At 40.7% G+C, this 5,579-nt stretch overlaps 1 long non-coding RNA gene across 1 annotated transcript; it reads right to left on the bottom strand.

Annotated features, from left to right (window-relative positions):
• Positions 1-988: 988 nt before the first annotated feature.
• On the bottom strand, positions 989-3,658 carry LOC136846371 (uncharacterized). Its single transcript, XR_010855360.1, has 3 exons — positions 3,557-3,658; positions 1,423-1,535; positions 989-1,318 (listed from the first exon to the last, which is right to left on the bottom strand). It is a non-coding gene; the product is annotated as an uncharacterized lncRNA (long non-coding RNA).
• Between the last annotated feature and the right edge of the window lie 1,921 nt (positions 3,659-5,579).

Raw genomic sequence — 5,579 nt, 5'->3', positions numbered from 1 at the left:
ATTTGTGATATGTTACATACAAGGTCTAGAGTATCTACTCTGTCTAGACCTTGGTTACATAAGCCACTTTAAACTGTGGTTTTTATGCAGCTAAATATATATATAAACATATTTAAATGCTAGTATTAATAAGGCAAAAATCGGGATTAATATTTATGTAAAATGTGTCGAAAGAAAGAATATATATAAAACGATTAATTAAAAAAATTGGTATTAACTTTTTTCTCGATATACCCCGTAGCAACAGAGAGCTGTTCTTGGTAACTCCTTCGCTGAATTAAAAATCGTATGGCCATGACTCTCTCTCTCTCTCTCTCTCTCTCTCTCTCTCTCTCTCTCTCTCTCTCTCTCTCTCTCTCTCCACAATAATGGAAACACTCTTTGCATATTGCCAAATAAACCATTTCCCTGGGGAAGAGAGTGGGTCTAGAAATCTTGTTATATATGGCCTCGTAAGGCCTCAGCCTACCATCCTAGGCCTTTACTTCCTTAAAGGGAAAACTTAGTAGACCTAATATTTTACGGTATCATTTAGGCAAAAGCAATGCTTCATCATTGCTGTCCCAGCTCGAGAAAGAAAGGAAGGACTTAAACAAATGCACATCACAAACAAAGCCACGTCCTTCCCGCATAGTTCATCACATTGGCGCCAACAACTTAACTCCGTCGGCCCCAAAAGGGCGGGGTTTTCCTACGTGAATGTGCGGGACAAAGAGAGGGATTTCCCTGTCTTTTTGGGTAATAAAAGGACCCCTTAAACATTCGTACATCTCGGGTCATGTCATGGCTATATTTGGGAACTTCAGTTTCCCCCCCATTTTTATTTTGAAGGTTTAGAAGGAATGTTATTTAAGCGGGTGATCGTTCTGGTATTGGTGGTGTGACACATATGATATTCAGTGAAACACTTGCTTAAGAAAACACTTTATTTTACTGAATATATCTGTATATATGTATATATATAGGGAGATAGATAGATAAATAGATACGTTGTTGCCTGCAACATCTATGATAGGCCTATAGTTTGGTAGAATCTTCAACTTATGATACTTTTTGTCTGTTGTAGTTTGAATTCCATTAAAATTCCCGTATCATTACATGTCTACATAGTGTTTTGAACTACTGTCTACATAATACTCCCCAAAAATATCGTCTTTTCATTTATTTCCGAGATAACACTTCATCCAGAAGTGTCCTCCAGTCAGAATCATAGCTGGCAATCCGGTTGTGTTCTGACTGGATGTTCTGAAGTGCCTTGTCCAAGCAATTCTCCCTCAGAAGTAACCTTAGGTCATCCCCTGAGAATGTTGACCTGGTCCTGGGGAACAAAAAAGGGAGATAGAGATTGTTTTAGGTAAATGAAATGACCATATAGGTCTATATAGTTTCACAAACAAAACCGCCGACTGTTTTTACTCTCACTGGTGCTGGAGGAGTTCCACCAATTTCTCCCAGGGCAAGGTTCTCAGTGCCTCTGCTGTGAGACCCCTGCTCAGGAGTCCATCTTCGTCTGTTTTGCTGTCCTCTGCGTCTTCCTGTGGGAGGGTTGTGTCTTATTATCTAGCTTGGCATTTTCTCAGCTGATGGGAGCATTTAGAAGGAAGGTGTTCTATTATACGCTGTTGGGACGGGAGCAGGTATGCAAGTTCACAGGACAGAGACTGAGTTCTGAGCTGAGTACCCAAGCATGACTGTGTAGCTTAGCGCAGGCAACCTGCCCTGAAAGCAGGTTAGGTCCCAGCAGGGAGTTTGAACTATGATTGAACACTACAGAAGCAGGCACTATCTGCCTGCCTTAAAAACTCTTAACGTGTCCATATCAGTTCCCAGGCTTTGTGGAGTTTCATCACCCAACTTGCCCTGGGCCCAGAAGACCCTTTGTTTTTGGTCATAAAATGAAAAATATTATATATACATAATTCTTGCAAACTAATATTTATCAAAATAGAAAATAAAATACATGTAAATGATTCAGGATTTTTTCTAAGTTTCAGTTTTGGGAAATGCTCTTAGGGACATTTGAAGGGACATTTGATTCCCCAGGGGCTAGTACTAAACGTGGCAAAATACATTTGACTCAAAAGGGGCTAGTACTAAAAATGGCAAAATACATTTGACCCCACAGGGGCTAGTACTAAACATGGCAAAATACATCTGATCGCCCAGTGGCTAGTACTAAACATGGTGAAATACATTTGACCCCCAGGGGCTAGTACTAAACATGGCAAAATACATTTGATCGACCAGTGGCTAGTATTAAACATGGCAAAATACATTTGATCGCCCAGTGGCTAGTACTAAACATGGCAAAATACATTTGACCCCCCAGGAGCTAGTACTAAACATGGCAACATTTGACCTGCAGGGGTTAGTACTAAACATGGCAAAACACATTTGACCTGCAGCGGCTAGTACTAAACTTGGTGAAATACATTTAACCCTCATGGGCTAGTACTAAACATTGTGAAATACATTTGAACCCCCAGGGACTAGTACTAAACACAGAGAAACAGTGTAGGTGAGTCACTGTTTTGCCGTGTTCAGTACTAGCAGCAGACGTGTGACATGTTTTTGACGTAGCATTACTCTAGGTTCTTTGCAGCGTGCCGTCCTTGGGACCTTAGCTGGTACTACAACCCCTTTCGTTCCTTTGACTGTACCTCCTTTCATATTCTCTTTCTTCCATCTTACTTTCCTCAACCCTCTCCTGACAATTGATTGATAGTGCAACTGCTTTGAGGTTTTCCTCCTGTTACACCTTTCAAACCTTCTAACTGTCAGTTTCCGTTTCAGCTGAATGACCTGGTAGGTCCCAATGCTTGGCATGTGGCCTAAATTCTATATTCAATTCCTGCAGAAAATTAAAGAAAAAGGGGGAGACTGTAAAAGTTAGGTTAGGACCGGAATGGACGCAGAACCATTATAGCTTAAACAGATTAACAACAAACATTTTCTTAGAAGCCTGACTGCAACTTATGTGTCGGGGCAAATGTTTACAATCCGTCATCGACATTTTAAGTGTTTTAGCCGCTGCGCAGCGAAGCGAGCTTGTCGTTAGCGCGATGGTATGCTCGCACCTGTTCTTGTTGACCGAGCAAATATTTACTCAAGACTGAATTCAGCCAGTCATTGCCATGTGTGCTTCAGTGGCGTCCTTGAAGACGACGAACTATGTTGACCTTAGTGTTTGGACACAGATGCACTGAGAGAGAGAGAGAGAGAGAGAGAGAGAGAGAGAGAGAGAGAGAGAGAGAGAGAGAGAGAGAGAGAGAGAGAGAGAGAGCAATAAGTATCTCAAAAGAGATGTAAAAGCGATAAGAATAACATCAGAATCTGTAGAGTCAAGAGGGTCAAATGAGAATCACTGAATGATATAGGATCAAATGAGAATCTGTCAGTGGAAAAGAGTCGAGAAAGAGTTTTGTGAATGTGCAAAGAATCAGATGAGAATCTGTACACATGTTGAAGATCAAATGAGAGTCTTAAATGAGAAAATTCAGATAAAGTCGCTTCAGACCAGAGGATCACATGAGAGTCTGTTAACACCCCAGCTTACCTCAAAGGGAATCCTGTAGGACCTGGCCCTCTGCAGATGCTCTGGGATATCCTTTGTGCCATGAAGGACCAGCTTTATCTCCCCAAGATAGCGAAGAGACCTGGAAAGAAAAGAGGAAAGAAATGAGGAAGCAGAAGTTCACAGAAAACTTCGGGAAAAATAAGTACATAAGGGAGCTGGAAACAAAAGACGCTTGTGTGGTAAAGAGAGACAGGCTGGATATATTGAATTTGAAGGCTAACTTCCGGGGTAAATGAATATAAGGACAAGGTCTGTGAGATCTGCAGGGTGCAGGAGGAGGAGGAGGACACCACCGAACATTTATTTATTCAGGTGTAAAGCCATACGAAAAACAGATCATGCCATTACTTAGAGACCCTGAAATCCCCTGACATAAAATTGGGGAATGTATAAGACTAGCCCTGAAAATGAAGAATGCTGTTAACCTGGAAAGCGGTGGATGTCAAAGCTAATAGCATAAAGGCTCTGCCCCACTTAAAAAGAAAAAGAAATGAAAGGGGGGGGGTTAACAATAAAGTGGAAATATTCTGTAATATCTAGTTTAGAAACATCTTTCCATTTTCGGGTTGTTGTTGCTGAAAATAAGTAAAATAAACATTTTGAAGTACTATAAAGTAGTTTAAAACTAAAGACGATTAAAACTGGAAACAACGAGGGAATAAAGCTTTGCACCTCTTGTGAATGATGAGTGTAGTGTGCCGGCAACTGTGTTTGTGAGTGAGTGCTTAGGAACCAGGAACCAGGAATAACAAGGGAATTCAGCATCATTTGAAATAATGGATTAACCACGCGAAAGAGAAAAGCTATAAAGCAAAACTGTTTAAAGTTAAATAGATCTACGCCTAACAAGAACAGCTTAGTGTGCCCGCAACGCTGTTTGTGGAGTGAACGCTTAGGAACCTGGAAGGAAATTTCTGAGATGTATGCTAGTATTGCACTAGCCCGGTTTTTTTTTTTTTTTTTTTTTGCCATGCCCCTAGATTAGGTTAGGTTAGGCTGGGTTGGGTTGGGTTAAGTTAAGTTAAGTTAGATTAGTACCTGTAGCGTAAGTTGGGTGTGGGAGACATAATGAGATTATTTTCAAGAAAATTCTATGGTTAGTTTTTCAGATATGGCGTCCCACTTTTTTCAGGGAAAGTTCCCGGTACTCGATTACATCTCGAGAAAATGCAACCCGGAACCCAGAACCAGGAACCATAGAGCTCTCGTCTTCTGTGGTGAACACTTGAGCTCAAGCTGCTTCTACGCATGTGTTCATGGCTACAATTCATGCAAACTACAAAGTTTTCTTGCCCTAAGGCCTGAAAGAGACCTGCATGTACACTCGGCAAGGAAAGTGAAGATACAGTTTTTTTAATCTTCGGACATATGTTGCTAAATAATGAGGCATCTGGCAACTTTAGAAAGGGGAGGAGCTTCAGTCTTATTGTGTTTGTTTTTTGCTTGACCTCCTATAACTTTCAATCATATTCTACGGTTCTGAAATCATTGATACTTAAATGCAGTAGTAAGCTTTACAGTATTCGTTCAAGTTGTAATTTGCAGCGAACAGTTCTGAGCAAAAAAAACAATTTTCCACATAATCTACAAGTAACCTTGCACATATGAATTTATGACACCACAATGAACGGAATGCTTGCATAATCGGAAACGCGATCTTCCATATTGAAATCAAGAGTTAAATTTGAGCAATGTCAACGAAAAACTTGGGGAACAATAAAGGAACGAATGCAATGTTATGGAGAGAGAGAGAGAGAGAGAGAGAGAGAGAGAGAGAGAGAGAGAGAGAGAGAGAGAGAGAGAGGGTTGAAGCCCTGAGCCTATATGTAGAGCTACTCATTTATTATTTTTTTCTTTTAGAGATTGAGCGAGGCTATATTTGTATAGTATGTTTAGCAATGGAGATGAGAGAGAGAGAGAGAGAGAGAGAGAGAGAGAGAGAGAGAGAGAGAGAGAGAGAGAGAGAGCTGTTGTGTAAGCCTAGGCCTATATGTAGTAGAGC

The sequence above is a fragment of the Macrobrachium rosenbergii genome, chromosome 15 (genome assembly GCF_040412425.1).
Source record: "Macrobrachium rosenbergii isolate ZJJX-2024 chromosome 15, ASM4041242v1, whole genome shotgun sequence".
Lineage (NCBI taxonomy): Eukaryota > Metazoa > Arthropoda > Malacostraca > Decapoda > Palaemonidae > Macrobrachium > Macrobrachium rosenbergii.
The sequence above is the reverse complement of the archived record's forward strand: the minus strand, read 5'-3'. Positions and strand labels throughout refer to the sequence as shown.